Below are 17335 nucleotides of genomic sequence, written 5' to 3' on the forward strand. Positions count from 1 at the left end.
CATACAAAGTAGAAAAGACAATAGATTTAAATTGAATAAAACCTGATCCAACAAAAAGTTATAGGGTAGGTTACCTTTTATAATTATGTTATTATTCGCTATCATCACTTTCATTGGATGAGTCACTTGTGGAATAGTCATGAACATCAGCAACACTACTATGAAAGCTTGAAACAACTGGGGTATTTATTGACTCCTCAACATTATCGGGGGACAGTAAATTTAAGACTTCTGAAGTCAGACTTTTAAATTTTTCTTAGGTATCTCCCTAAAACTGTTAACTAAAGGATCCGATGTTATAAGCAACATATTCATAAGATCACTATTCGTGGCTTCACGCGTCTGCTTTTGTGTGTTATAATCCCTGAATCGTCTCAAATCTTTGTTACGGGCTTCCTGTGCTTCCTCGGAAAGTTGACCAATAGGTAAAATTGCTGATTTTATAATTTCAGTACTATGCACTAAGAATTTATGAACTGTAACAGGCATACTAAACCATGTATAGAGATCTATGTATAGTTTTTTAGTCTCGACCGCAAATTTTTCAAATCTTTGGATATTTATATTGTACGCAGATGCTAATGCGCGAAGGAGAGTGTCGAATCTTTTGATGAGCGTTACATCCAATCCCGTAATCTCAGCACTAGCCTCAGAATTTTCGAAAAACCTACGAGCAGTGTTGCCTTCATTGGTATTGCCGAAACCTGGTTTTGGTTTATCTTCATCAATCCATTGTATGTACCTGTTTTTATGGCTTGGTGACTGGTGCGGTAGGTTGTGACAAGTTGAAGTCAATGATCTTCGCCTTTTTGCTTTTGGTGTGCTCTTGTTGACCTTGCGCGTTTATTTTTGTATGTTTTATGGCTACGTGTTTGTTCCCTGTACCAGGGAATTGATTTTGCCGTTTGTAGATCAGCTTTAAAGGTTCAAATATCTCTTCGGAGCTGGTATGTACATACATCCTATTTGATATGTAGAGATAACTAAATCTACAAAAAACAAAATTAAAAATAGATGTGCAAAGAAATTGCAATGGTTTTTTCTTTCGACTATTAGAGAATACTTGCGACTATAACGTATGTAAAATTAAGCCCGGATGTCAGCGGATGTATGTAACTTTTTTGTCCCTAAAGTTAAAAATATAGGGAAAAAATACCTTTTCTTCTTAATAACGGAATGTTAAATATGTTGAAAATACTCTAATTGTGCAAGAATTACTATTAAAAAATTTTACTTACCTTCGAGCTTAGAATTCATCAAAAAAATTATGTAAAATTGTTCACTTAAAAGAAATATGAATCTTAATATTCAACAAGAATTTTGCAAATTAATCAATGCATTTTACGGCCACTCCTGCCTTCTTACTTCAATTACTCATTATATATAAGCAAAAATCTCAAAACAAAAACCAAAAATCCCGTTATTTTGTTTGTTTTCTTTAATTTCTCATTACACTTTTCTTGGAATAAGAACTTTGTTTTTGTCCAGCTAGCTTGTTCTACACGAAACACTGTGCGTCGTTTAATTTTTCGCTTTTCCTATAAACTGGTTAATGTAAATTTGAGCTCATTTTATCAGAGTCGTACTCTCACGTTTTAATATCATTGTATGTAGATACCCAACAAAAAATCGTACATGTACCTATACAAAATAAGGCCCATAGCAGCAGCGCTGCTTGCTTCCTTCTATAAGCGCTAAATGCTTATAATTCTTGTAGTGTAGCACAATAGGAGGAAGTTTTCACAGATAAGAAACTAAATACAACGCATATTACGTCTCCCCAGAGTCGTTTTCTTTTTTTCTGTTTAAATCTTCCTACAAATGGTGGGACGGTTTTACGCCGACCTCGAATGGAATCTGTAAGCAGATGTATTTGGCCGGAGCAGCTCTTCATAGCAGAAATATACTCGGAGTGTTTCTTACCACTACAGAGAGGGATTCCGAAAATTTGTTTCTAATTGAAAAAAACTGGTTATAAAGATTTTGATATTCCTTTTCCCCGACCTTAAACCCAATTTATATCGCTACCATGAAACTGTGTGGCTATACGAGACACGTAGGAAATTCAGTTTGTAAATATTGTTTTCTTTTTGTTACTCAAAAATATTCTGAAAACTCTAAATAAAAAATTCCGCAATTTTCATACAGGCTTCTCCAATTTTCGAAATTTTTCGCAAACGCTTTTGAGATTGGTGTGTATAGTTTAAGTTATTCAATTAATGCATTTTTTAGTTGAATTACAGAAAATAAATAAAAGAATATTGTAATAAATTTTGGGAAATTCTGCTATCGTTGAAATCTCTGAACTGTCGAATACATAACTCAAATATTCAGTATAGCAAAATGATCTTTATTTACAGTACTTTGGTGGTAGTACTTCATAATTAGATTACTCGTGTATTTCCATTATAGCGTTCAAAATCAAACTGATTGATGATTCCTCAGCTTTCGCTCATTTTATACTCTCCGTTGCCTCGTTCGCCTATTTCTCCTAGGGTGTAGACTTTTCACGAACAGCTTCTCGAATAGTTTCTAATTTATTTCTCATTTATGTACTCATATTCACATGTGTGTTGTTGCTATATGCGTGTACATGTTCTAGTAATAATATCTGTTGTTTACGTACATGAGTACTAACGTCTAAGCTCTTATGTACTGTTACTGTTGCCTTCTATGCATATGCGTGTATATGGGTGAGTAATATACATCGTTTATTTGCTGTTAACATGAATGTGTGGGTGATTACTTTGCTGTTGTTGTGCATTTATGTATTTACTAGCAGCATACTGACTTATCGAAGCTGATAATTTCGCCACAATATGATTGATGAAATTCGCTAGAATTTGCCACTAATATCACGTGAAATCTAGATATTCTGGATACAGGCTTAGTGGCTTCCCATGAACGAACATCCATCGTATTAAGTTTCACGATCAGTGATCCAAGTAATTTTTTTTAAATCGCAATAGCTCTGAAATGGTGCATCAGTGTAATGACATAAGCGAACGAACGACAAAAAATACGCTAGATCCATAACTTATTATAGTTTCTAGAAATAGTAGAGATAGTTGCATAGCTATAAATAGTGAAAATAGTTTTCAGTCACTGATCGTAAGATATAATACTGGACGACAAGAATTTGTTCAGCTATTTATTATTCAGGAATGAACAAAATTGTTGTTGAAAAGCTTAAGTGGCTGCTGAAGGTTTTCTTCATGATAAAAACATTAACATGTAAATAACCCATTTCTGACATTATTGACGTTTTTCGACAATGAAGAGAGAACGGTTATACCTTGTAAGTGTTTTTATCATGTGTTTTTTAAGTTTTTTTTTTTTAAATTTATTTGTGGTCTGTAAATAATTAATTATTATATTAATTTGTTGGCTTCAAGGTCGTTGGTTTTAACATAACATTAAATAGCGATTCAAGGGGTTGATAAGTGCAATACAAAGCTTTATAGCATCAAAGCTTCCGCAACCCATCTGTCACCCTCACCTACGAGGGGAATCCTGTTACAAATGTGAATATATCATACACATACTTGGCAGGCGAGCCCCTGGCGTCCCCAAGTTCCTCGTGGAACTACGGGGGGGGGGGGGTGGGCGGGGGGAGGCGAGATGGTCTAGAAGGTTTAATGTGGTCATATAAATCGTTCCCGAGACGGTCGGGCTAGTATTTTAATGGTGCTCTGTTTCCGGAGCGTACCGGATCTATATCCGTCAAAGGACCATCAACATCGATAACACTCCCAAAACCTTCGGCGAGTGTCTTTGTCATTACTACTACAACAGCAATAACAACATAACATTAACTTTTTTGTTTTCTTATTTTGTATAAATGAAAATAAATAAATGTAAGGCGCGATAACCTCCGGCGATTTTAGGCCGAGCTTCTCTTCCAATTTGCGTCATGCTCCTGTAATTTTTTCTACAAATTGGCGGGACGGGACTTACTTGTTTCTTGCCGACTCCGAACGGCATCTGCAAGACAGATGAGTTTTGACCGGGAACTTTTCATGGTAGAAATACTCTCGGAGTGCTTGCTAAACACTGCCGAGGGTCGACCCCGCTTACAAAAATTTTCTTCTAATTGAAAAACCTTGTTTCTAAAATTTTGATGTTGCTTTGGCCGAGGCGCGAACCCAGGATCTTCTGTGTGGTAGGCGGAGCACGCTACCATCACACCACGGTGGCCGCTATTTTGTATAGATATGTATTTTATTAAATTATTATTTGTTTGTACATGGAATATGATATATTTTAAATATATTGGTACTGAAAACTTAAGAAATCAATTAGAAAATTAGCCTAAATTCAAAAACTTCAATTGAATGCTTAATAAGAAACTATGGACGAATGAAATCAGCCTTAGGTTAGGTTAGGTTGAACTGGCCGGTCCATGAGGACCTCACATAGACTGAATAAGTCCGTAGTGTTACCAGAAGTTTGTTTTAACGACCAAACTGAAATCAGCCTTATTTAAGATGAAAATTTTTAGGCGGGTAGCTATGTTTGCATATATGCGTCCGTACGTGTATTACCACAAGTGAGCCAACCGACGAGTGTTAGTGGGAGGCATTAGAGGTGGTGGCAGTATATTACCGACCGGTCTGCAGCTACTGAACTGCTCGATACCCTGTCTTAACATAAAATTATTTTGTTTGTTTGCTTGTGAATTCGCTCTGTCTCTCGAGGATGAATTGGTTACGAAATTGAGTACATGTGGCAGTTGGCAATCCAAACAGAAAGCGCAGTCAGCGTTCATTGCCCGTTCGGTTCGGTCTGTTATTTGAAAGACGTGTGTTCAAGTCTGAAGCGAATAGTCCGATTCTAACATTCAACCCGAATGGGTTTTAAGTGAGTTTAGGAAGCGGTGCGGGATCTTTTCATTTTTCACAAAGTACACACAATTCAATTGCATACACACACACAGCTAATTTTATACGAATTGACACATATGCATATATGTGTATATAAGTATATTTACATGCATATATAACTTTGTGTTATGTGTATACGTATGTATACTTACATATGTATGTATCTACATAATAAAATAGTAATGAAATCAAGTGAACAAACTAACAGCAACGTTATCGTAAAACACCGAAAACGAAAAGAGAAATTACAAATAAGTGAAAAATATATAATAAATGTATCTGTAGGTATGTTTCAACAAAAAAAAAAATACTAATAAAAAAATTACGATTAATAAAAAATGTGGCTGCAGCAACTTTTCGTACATTTTGCGAATTGGCAGCACATAACGGAGGAATGCAAAAAAACCAAATTGCAAATCGAAAACTCGTAAAAGAAATTCCAGTTTCGAACAAAGCACACGAGAAAACAAATACGAAGGACATAGCGTAATTTCTTAAGATTTCTTCACTGTGAACGGGCATGAATTGCTAAATTAAAAAAAAAAAAGTTTAGTGAGGAAGAAACCACTAATTGAAAAGTTGAATAAAACGATATTGACAAAAAGAGCAAAAAAATAAATTTAACAAAAATTTATGTACCTATACACACGTACATTTAATTGCACATATACCAATCCATACATAGATATGTACTTACGTACATAGTATATGAAGATGGATTGAAGTGAAACAAAAAAGCCTTAAAAATTTTAAGAATGCATGAAACAATTCATAATCGATGCTGTGGATGCAGTTATTATTGCAAAGGCAGGGAGAGGGTGGGCGGTCTAAAATATATGTATACCTACACTCACAAAGTAGATAATACATAAATTCATGCTTATCTACACATGAATGCTTGCATTTGCTTTCTTCGTCTGTTTCTTAGCTTTGAACAGGGGAATCACATTGCCCGCTTTCTAAAACAAAAAGAAGGCAAATAGGCGATAGGGCGCGGTACAATATCGCCGTACACACACGCGCTCAATGAAAAGCGTATAGGTACATACATATGTAGCTAGCGATAATTGTGACCCGCTTACCATGCGACTAGAGCTGTTACTTGCTGCCTAGACTAGCTGATTGCCAAAGCGAGTAACAGATTACAGAATTCTCGATTTCAATCGAGATATCCGGTGTAGAATTGTGTCGAACAGTTGAAAAAGTTTATATAAATATATTTAAATAATAAGGCTTATAATAATGAAAGCAAATGACACATAAGAAGATTCATGGAAAATAGAAATAACAAAAAGTCCAAGAAAGAAAATACACCAACTTAAAATCCTCACATACTCATACTTACTTCGATACATGTAGGTAAACGTACTAGTATCCGGTCACGCCTTTCTTAACTTTAAGATCACCTCATTTTCATGCTATAAATGCTACCCCGAATAGTAAAATTGTTTTCAATGGTGGGAACATTTCCTCATAGTGTAACTTACACATATACCGTGTAGAACTGTCAACTTAAAAAAAAAAAAAAAATTAGTATCCCGACAGAAAAATTTATTTCCTTTCGTTTTTGTACGAATTAAGCGGGGATTGCCCTCATTGCTTCTGAATGTATGAAAACATTTATTTGAAGCAATTTTTATTTTAATCTATATAATAATTTGGGAAAAATTTGAACAACGTGACATCAGGACGGACAAGACGATAGCTGTGTTGATTATACCCTGTAAATCTCTTCAAAGCCTTTTCTCCGGTGAGTGGAATTTGAGCCCGCACTCCTACGATGGTTGACGTGTTAAAAACTCATTCAGCCACTCATGCCTTAGTTGTAAACTTTTTATCCCAATTGCCTTCCTTGCATATTTTATTTTTTTGCACAGTACATCTGTACATATATACTTTGTATGTAATCATGTGTTAAAGTTATGCTTGTTGTTGGCGGTTTCATAGAAACTGGTATTTTTGTTTTTGTTCTACTTATAGAACTACAAAGAATTAACCAATGTTGTCTATTTGTATGAATTAAGCGGGGATACTTTCCTTCCGTTTTTATGTCAGTATCCGGAAGCTAATTTTAGACCGATATTTTCTTAGTTTTTTCTTTAGTGAATATAAAAGGTTTCATAAAATAATAATTATTAATTTTATAATATTTTTTTCATATAGATGTCCCACACCATGATTGAACCATGGTCCCACACAATATCGGAACTATTAAACAGTCTTATCTCAGTTTTTCTTTAAACCCCATTTTTCAGCAGAAAATACATTGAAGTAAAGTTTAAGGGGCTTATTAAAACATATTATGAGATAAGGCGATTTTGAATAAAATTTTGGATCAGCGCGTTTTCCGAACCAAATCAAAGGTAGAACATTTTCAACGCTCCATTCCATTCCCTTTTGTTTAGGTCGCAATTGAGTTGGTAAATAATGTAGTTTAGAAAGGGTTTTTTTTGCTTTGTCTTCCTATTCTTTTTCTTATATTTTACTTCACTCGCAGTTTATTGTGTTCAACCACTTCTTGCGAAATCTTCTAATCCGCAATTATTATTATAATAATTTAATTTAATTAAAGTCGTTGCGCGTTATTCATTTATATTGGCGATTCGTTTATATTCGATTTGGTAAAGTGACAATCCATAGGCTATCGAGGTACAACCACATCAAAATACAGTCCACCGCAACAAGGAAAACAGCAGCAGTTTTCAAAAGATAACCCGCATCATTTTAGTCAGAAGAAGATATATTGGTATGGTTTCCGTGACGACCAGGACATCTTTTGTGGAAAACCTGCGGTTTGCTGACTAGCCTGACCATGTTGGGAACGATTAGATACGACTACATCGAACCTTCCAGATCATCACTTCTTCCTTTAGGGACTTCTAACATGACTCATCCTTCGTGAGGTTGAATATTATGTTCTAAAAGCTATAAATTTTGCTGCAAAACCTAAACATCGGAAAACCTATATTTGCAATCCGAAAAGGAGAGCTTGAGGTCTATTTTCGTTGAACTGCGTATTTCCGACTCTTGATGAGGCGGGCTATCCCCGTTTTTGATGTTGCCAGCTTAATGTCGCGACTTAATATCCGTCTACTTACGTTGCGACAGCTCTGGTTTAAAATAAACTGTACCAGCTTGCAATTTCCGGTCGAACCAACCATATAGTCTACGAAAACAAGGAGAATGATGGTGTCTGGCTGAAGAAGACTGTGTCCAATGTGTCTTTATTGGTGATGCGCTTATTTGCGGTGTCTTTTACTTCTGCCACAGCATCCATTGTGGATTTACCTCTCCGGAAACTATGCTGCTTGTGAAACAGTTCTCCCCCATCTTCTAAGTTCTCTAGAAAAGACTTGTCTTTAGGATGGTTTTGCTGATAAATACACAATTTTCCTCAATCCATATTAACATTCCGCTTACGTATGTCGATGTTAGAGTACTTCTTCATGGTACCAGGAAAGTGAAAACTATGAGGGAACGGATACCGAGCAATCAATAGAAGAAATATGTCATGCAAACCCACGGTATTCCCCTAAACACTGAGCAGGGTCTATATATCCATTTCTTGAAAATAATAACAAAAGGGGCACATAAGTTCGAATAAAACCACAAATTTTATACAAAAAAAGGTGTTCGGACACGAAACTTACACTAATCTTAGTATAGTATATTATTATATTTCGAACGGAGATAACTAATTTTATTACGATAGGTTTAAAAATAGTTCTTTATTTTCCTAATTTTTCAAAGCGCTCCCACTATTACTTTTTTTTAACCAAATCAGCATGCGAACTGTACTCTTCGTCCTCGCCCCCTAAAACAGTGAGTAGTAACTCTTCAGCTATGAACGCGATGTAACTGAAATTTTGTGAGCATACTTAGGAAATATACAGGATTGTGATTGTGTACTTATTTGAGACCATTTATAGGTGATTATTCTATTAATGGCAAAAGAAGGGCAAAGTGTCGGGACACTAAGAGTGTCCGGATACTAGTGCGTTTACCCTATGTATGTACATATGTACATTGGACTGCTTGAAAAAAGTGTTTCTTTCAGCAATGGTAAAAATCTAGAACAGCGGTTTCTGCGTGAGAAGTAAACAGACGCACTCTAGTCTCAGTATTAATAATTTGAAGGCAGAAAAAAAAAGTGCGACTATCGAAAGATATTCGTGAAAACCCAAAAATTTCTATGTTCACCTCCCGAGGCTGGGGGTGAGATCAAACGCTAGTTTGCGCTGAACACTTTTCTGCATTAGAGGCCTTATAAAAAACTACCCTGGGTGGGCCCAACGCCAATCATTTTGATTTACAATCAACGATTTCTCTGCTTCTTCGATCGTTATCAAATTTGAATGTCAATTAACAATCAAGTATTGTAAACAAATTTTACTGATTTTTGTTGGGATTCAAGGGGTTGATAATACCTCATGGACCTAGGGGTGATGGGCGGCATGGCCCAGAAGGTTTAGTGTGGTCATATAAATCGTACCCGAGATGGTCGGGCTAGTATTTTAATGGTGCTTTGTTACCGCAAGTACCGGATCTATATCCGACAAAGAACCATCAACATCGATAACACTTCTCAAAACCTTCGGGGAGTCTCTTTGTCGTTAATACAACAACAACACTGATTTTTGTTGAACCACGGTGCGCTAACCGCCATTTTGGTACCTTGTTCCTGAAAATAAACAAACGAAAATTATTAGTTTTTAAGTTTGATTGCAATAAAATGTTTGCACAATCAATGATTGAAAGGGAGACATGTCTGCAATCAATGATATAAGCAGATACTTGATTGCAGTCACATTCACACAAATGATTGTAGATTGTAAATCTATTGTGATACAGGCATGCTTAACCAACGAACCGATATTACGATAATTAACGTTAATAAACGAAACAAAGTCATTTCGTTACGTTTATTAACGTTAAGATCGTCAAATTAACGAAATGATTTTGTTTCGTTTTCTGCCATATCTAAACGAAAAAAAATCGTTTATGTTGATTATTAATTTCAAACTATGCTGGCAAAGCTGATTGATGGCGGAGTTGTTAAAGGTGAAAGCATTAGCCAAGCTGATTGCAACTTTTCTCATGAATTTTAACAGTACGAACATTTCTCAGAGTATTTTTGACATTACCACCAACGAATTACACAAACAAATTACATGGAGTTTGTGTGTGTATGTCCGGTCGCTGTTACCACCTTACGGCTTCACCATGGATATAGCATTGCCAGCACAATTCGAACATAAAGTATCACGTTTTTGTTAAAGTTTTTAACGTTAACGAAAGCTCTTCGTTTCGGTTAAAAACGAGATACAATTTATCTTGATAATTTCTTTATCGATAATATTTCGAAGTGTTTCAACGAAAAGGTGGAAATTTTTTGATAAACGATTAGCTTAACGTTAAGGTGCATCCCTGTTGTGATATTTATAGTAATTAAAAAAGCGAACACCCATTATTAAAATTGCTATATTTTACTGCTCTGTTAGTGAAGTGTCACGAGCTGGACACGGTTTATAATAATTTAATACTCAATTATTAAATTTTTGGTTTTCTTTTTTTTGTTATAACGTCCTAGAGAAATTTGCTTCCTGTAAAGACCATACGATTTTTTACCAACTCTTCCAATCTCCACACAAAGTCCTTCCATAGTTTTTTAACGCCGGAAAGAAAATGTCTTGGCTGCTTTGTTAGTTTCGCTCTTTATACTGACGTATTTCATGCAATCTTTTTGGAAATCCATATAATTGAAAATTTTCCCAAAAATGTATGTGCATTGTTAAGCAAAGTGGTAGGGCGCTCTGCATACAAGACAGGGAACAGAGTTCGAACCCGTTTCAATCCATGAAAATGTTTTAGAATTTTATTTTTAAGAATGATGTACTTATCCACAGCAAATGTATTTATTTCAAATGTTTTGTATTGACCGACTTCAATGAAGAATTTTTTTTTTCACAAGAACAAAATATTTATTGATGCGACAGGATCATAATTCAATCACAACCCTGCTAGACAGCTGTCAGTCATTTGAGGCATCAATTGACAGATATGGCTGATGGAAATTTACATCACAGCCTAAAGCAAAATTTCTATCAGGTTTTAGAAGCGACATGATAAACCTGATGTAAACATTGTGTATACATGTATGCATACACATACACACCATGGTTTTCCATACGAATAAAAGGAAAAATTTATGCGAGTGTATTAGTGGTGTCAAAAATTCTGTTAATGGGTTGGAGTTTCCGTCAGCTCTGTTTAGCAGGGAACTGTATTGTTTCTTTGCGATTTTTCGAAAAGTATTAGTAGTAGAAATATAAAACAATCAGTTTACAAATACCCGATAAGTACTGAACTGCATAGTTCCTCAGAACAATTGTTTTGATTTTATGATGAATTTATTAACTTTGCTATGATGTATTAGTGTGGCTGAACATAGGTAATTTTATGAAAAGTAATTACACCAAGGAATCGTGCACTTTCGACAACATATAAACATACGAAACCTAAACCAATTTAAAATTCCTCGTTCAACGTCAAAAACTCTACTAGTAAATCGATTTACGATAAAATGTCATAAGTAAATAATAGAGATGCCATAACGGAATATACTCATTGAGCGTGTTAACCTATTCATTCCTTATGTTCGGAACATCCGTCTTCATTTAAGAATTTGTGGAATCCTTTTAAATTTGGAATATTATGTATATGTATACGTATTTGGAATATTTGGATGAGGTAGTATCAAATTAACGTGTTCCGAATACTCTAAAATAACGGTTTATCCGAAACACTTCCAAGAATACTTAAACGCAAAAGAGCTTTCCGAAGTTTCAGAATAAAAAGGCAAATACTCTATGTGTGGCAGGACCGCACAAAAGCTTAACTCTTCGGTCAAAGTCAAGGCCGGAATATATAGTTCTAAGACAATAAGCCATTTTCTTTTATTGATTTTTTGTAATTTCATTGCGGCTACGGGGTAGAGTATCACAACCTGTTAGCATTTACAAATTTATTATCACTATTATACTACTAAAGGTACTTTTCTACTACAATTTTCGCTGAAGGAGATTGAATTATTCCCCGTTTTCCTTGTTCCCCGCAACCCTTCCAGATTTTTAAATTTGGGAGTGTCAAAGCTCTGTCATCATTGGAGAACAAATCTCTAGTAACTGAAACATGCGACAGGATTATAAATTGTTGTTCAATGTAATATTCATAGTTGCCATAGAGTATTCCTGTGTGAGTAAATCATTAGCAGCAGGCTGCATCAACATCTAGCAACTTTCCGGAATGGTGAAGTTTTCTCGTTTTAGAGTGAAATGTTGTTTATTAAGGATCAATATTTCCTTAGGCACAAAAACCTTAACTGTTACCTATGGTCGAAGAACACCAGTTTATTGTTTAAATGCAAATTAAAAATAAAATAGACGTGCTGGAATATAACTGTGCCATGTTTGAGAAAAATAGTATGGTTATATGGTTGCAAATTGAAAAAATTAAATTTAGGTATATTGTTTATAAACTAGTATGGATTCACAGCTATATGAGCTTCACGCAGACATGAACATAGTGCAGCGAATAAAAGTCCAAATGTCTCGTTGGTTAAGTCCAGCTGTGCTGGTGAGAGAATATTCCGCGTTTGAAAGACCTCCATTCAGTTACAATGAATAAGCGATAGTAATGGCGTTTTTTTTCTGAAATAATGTGCCCTGTTACTTCTTATCTGCTCCCTCCTAAATTTGGGTGTTCCTTCCATAAATTATTTCCAAATGAAAAAGAATCAGTATAATACACTTGGACATATGTATATGTATATGTACATATGTGTACCTCTGTATGGATATTTGTATGAACAAATATATTGGTGCAAAAAAGCAAGATGAAGAAATGAAAGTGTCCCAACAAAAATTTATATTAAGCTTATTTCACATGGAAAAAAGGCTTATAGCATCAGGCCTTAATGCTATAAGGAATATTAGTTGTATGGCGTATTCCTTATAATTCCCCTTTTTCTGCACTTATCTCATCAGGCACAAGGTTTATCTTAAAGATAACGTCATGTACATATTAGGCTTATAACCCATATAAAATAAGGCTTTCACCAGGAATAATAATACGCCATTAGGTAGAATACAACAACCTTAATATAAGGCTTATGCACAGAACAAAAAAAAGGCTTATTATAGGACACTACTTGCTGTATTATACGCTTTTATATTAGATTTAAAAACCAACTCGAAATCAGGCTTACATAAGGCATTATAGTTAGATAATACACTGAGTACAAAAAATTAACATACATATATTAGTTTTTAGTAATTCTTTGCAAGCAACTTTCACAATAACTATCAAGTGTCTTATATCCACTATCTTATAATTTTCATTAGCTTCCCAACATTGATGTTAACTATCAAAATACCGAAAATAAAGTTCCAAATCAAGTTTTCTTAAAAATATTACGAAAATTCATTGACTGTAGTTAGGTTTTATTTATCATGTACCTATCTCGTTTAAGTTTAGGCAACATTTATATTTATTTTTATTTACCTTAGGTGTAAGGTGTTATTTGTAGCGTAAATAAGCCTTAAATCAGGCGATATTATAAGGCGTATTATGTACTTTATTAACCATATTCTAAGGTTTATCTGTCAGGAGTGAAACCAGTATTCCTTATTGCTTAGAACAGCTGTGCCAGTTTTAGCTGGGGATAACTCGGCTAACCTTACTGTGTGCGAATCTAAATTTAGTTATTTCGAGACTTACCCGGGTATTTCGGGGGTTGCCGCTTTGTGGAGATGGTTGGTGATGATTTTCTGGTGGTGTTGTGCTGCTACGCGGACACTTCGCTGGCGCTGTGTTGAATGCGTCGATTTCTAATCAAGAAGCAAATATGACAACTAAGACGGCCCATACATGACACAAAAGCCATGCGCAAATATAAAACGACGGAATTTGTGCAAATGAAAATTTTGACATACACGGCTCAAAAACACTGCGCAATATTCAATTTTAATGTAGCGCAACAAATGAAACATGTGTTTTAATTCTATAAAAAAGGCACTAATTGTATAAAAAAAACACTATTTATTTTCCACCGTGCTAATTCACAGTATAAGTCGAAAAACTCGCACCAGAAGCGTTTATTTTCTATTGTATTTATAATATATATATTTTAGTTGCAAGACCATCTCAACTCATTGCAGCACTGCGAAATATTCATTTTTCAACTAACACAACAAATGAAACATGTGTTCTAATTATATAAAAAATTATTATGTATTATTGAATTTGTGTGAGTTCCTGTTACAAACTAGAGATGGTCCTTACGCCTTCGATATTAACATTTTTAAGCAACAATTACTGATGTTATATTATCAGAAACCAAAGGTAAACTGTGTAACATTCACCACACACGAAGAAAAAAGAATGTGCAATATTTGCAGACATGCGTAAATATCAAAATCGTTTTGATTTTAGCGCAGTTCTCTGCGCAAATAGCGCAACCAGTGCACACACCGGGCAAATCCTTGTGCAAATTGGTAATTGGCACAAGGATACTTGAGCCGTGTAATTGGCGTACATACAATCAATTGACAGGCTGTTTCGCATACTTAGCATACGTAAAATCATATAAAAGTTATATGAATCGATTCGTATTGATCAGCCGCAGTGCATAGGCCTATTTTTGTTAAGAAATATTACTCTATTTGTTTATAATTAATAGAAAAAGTTTTTTGTAAATTCGAACAATTCATACAAATATCGTACGTCATTTTCGTGCACAAGCGCTCCATCTTTGGGAACAATTATCTAAGTGTTCTAATGCGAATTTCAAAGACCTAAACCTTTATGTACAAGCGCGCCGTCTTTGGGAACAATTATCTAAGTTTTCTAATGTGAATTTCAAATTTTATGTATACTCGCTAAATTCGAAAGCACAAATGTTTCACCTACATACAAATATGGTTCCCCAGTCTCTACCAAAATCCTAACAAATTTTTCCAAAATAATTTGTAGCGTACCAAAAAATCTTAAATAAATTAATTTTTGACCGGCCCATTTTTTGTGGCAAATTTCACTTAAACGTAAATACATGTCTTTATTTAACAGATTCTTTGTTTTTTTTTGATGTTTTCAAAAAAACATGAAATCACAAATAATGAGTTAACTATTGTTGAAACTATCTAATTTATTTATAACAATTAATGGCAAATTTGCCCGAAAATGTTTTTGCATTTGCAGATTTAATCCTCATTTTAGAAAAAGTACGTCTTATACTGAACGAAAAAAAAAAGTTACAAAAATATAACATTAAATTTTTTATATTGCCTTTTATGCTAATTTATTTTACTTCTTATTTTATTTTATTATATATTCTCTTATTTCAAATTGGTTTATTATTATTTAACTGCAACTTGACTGAATCGGAAAATTTCACATTGTATATTAAACGAAACAAAAAACGTCCCAAAAACGTCTTTAATTTTAGGTCAAAACGGCAACCGGCATCATAGCGTGCATAGTCAGTATATTACCCACTATATTTATTATTAGGCTAACTTTGTTGGATTATATATCCATTAATCGGATGCTTAGATCCCATAACCCAAATTTTTTTATGTCGCTTAAAGATATGAAATCAATTTTATTTTAGTAAATATGTTTGCGTGAATAACTTTAATGTTTTTGTTTGTTTTTCTTTTCTTTCTAATTTATTCTGCTTTGTTATATCTTAGTATTGTATTGTTCCGGCTCGAAGGACCAATGTTTTGCGTGGCAGTGTGGACCCGGGAAAGTCGGGCGTGTGCGTCGCAAATAAAAAGAAAGCAAAGAAAAGAATTAGCAGCGAGTAATGACAAATGTATTCACGTTATAACCAATATAAATTCTTAGCTTTATTTATTATCAAAAAAAGAATTACTTCACAAACCAATTCGAAAGAAGGAGCCAACCCGTGAACAAGTCCGCGGCACCTGCCGATAGCTAAATTTCGTTGAGTTTTTCCCCTTCAAAGTTAGCTCTCAGCTGGTGTTAGCCGTTACCGGTATTAATAATAAAATAACTAAAGTACATGTTAGGGTGGTCCGAAATATTTAGGCTGGTGGCCTAAACAATGAAGGTATCCGCTATTCTACTCGAAATTTTTGTTTTGTGTCACACTTACATATTATATATGTATTTATACAAAATTAAACGGGTGGCGTGAAATAGGCTAAATTCCTTTAGCAAATTTCTTCGTTTTTAACTAAAAGTTCATTTCTTTTTTTAATTATGACACAATTGAAGTAAATGGGCGATATATGTATATGGGTTATATAATTAATGTAGATCCGCACGGCAAAAATAAGAAATGCAAAAAAAAATTAAATACATAAATAAATTACAAAATGTAATCTAAATATTTGTATACATGAATGTGATAAATATGTACTCATACTAAGTGTTTCCGAAAACTACAATTTATAAAATAAAGATTGATATTAAAAAATGAAATATACGAAAATATACGCCATAAAAAGTTCCACTCCACCGCTCAATCAAAGCCAATTTTCAACTCGCTGATTTCTCTTGACGCTCGTGGCCACGCATTTACAAACCAATTAACATAAATACATACATACAAATCCATATAAAATACTATCTCTACTGCTTTGCTGAAAGAAATTCTATTAGTTAGATATTAAAATATATACAAAAAAAAACAAGTTTATAGATTTGCAACAACATCTGTTGCGTAATACTTTTGTTATAAATTATTTCATATAAATGTTTTAAATATACTAAATCAAATACGCAATAATTTGTGACTTTATGATCAATTCGCTGAAAAAAGGCGAAAATAAATTCAATAAAAACTATACGGGAATGCCTACAAATAATTAATTAATTACTTAAAGTTACAGCGTGTTATAATACGTAAGTATAACTAATTAACCCTTTTCATCCAATAATAATAATAAAGTTCATAAATAATTGGACAACGAACCCTTCACATTTATCAGGTTAACCCTACATATGTATATACAGTTCTTTTCATTGAAATTGTAGTGGTCCATTGCAATTTGCTTTTCCTAAAATTACCTCAAACACAAGTAAATATTTATATTTGTTTTATTACCATGTTGATATCATGGCGGAACCATACATGGTGGCAGCACAGTGACATACATACATACAAACATAAATAAAAATTCCATGTACTTTGTAATTGTAAATCGATGGACTAATGTCAGATTCGTACTGCGCCGAAGTTGAACTGCCAAATCACATAAAGAAAGTACCAATCAGCTGATTTCCGGCGGTCACCTGTTCCTGGTTCCCCCATGATTGATATGCAAAGAATGCAGTAACTTCAAGCCTAAATTGAAAGTATCAACAAAGTCACTTTCTTTTATAATCCACATTACATAATTGACACGCGAGCTGATGCAGTGAAA

At 34.1% G+C, this 17335-nt stretch overlaps 1 protein-coding gene and 1 long non-coding RNA gene across 2 annotated transcripts in view; both read left to right on the top strand.

The window, feature by feature from the left end:
• Nucleotides 1-17335, top strand: part of mtgo (miles to go) — a 218641-nt gene that overhangs the window by 95920 nt on the left and 105386 nt on the right. The gene's annotated exons all lie outside the window — the stretch shown is intronic.
• LOC137241437 (uncharacterized) lies at nucleotides 4740-16243 on the top strand. Its single transcript, XR_010950001.1, has 3 exons — nucleotides 4740-5168; nucleotides 15635-15747; nucleotides 16227-16243. It is a non-coding gene; the product is annotated as an uncharacterized lncRNA (long non-coding RNA).

Source organism: Eurosta solidaginis, chromosome 2 (assembly GCF_040869045.1).
Source record: "Eurosta solidaginis isolate ZX-2024a chromosome 2, ASM4086904v1, whole genome shotgun sequence".
Taxonomy (NCBI): domain Eukaryota; kingdom Metazoa; phylum Arthropoda; class Insecta; order Diptera; family Tephritidae; genus Eurosta; species Eurosta solidaginis.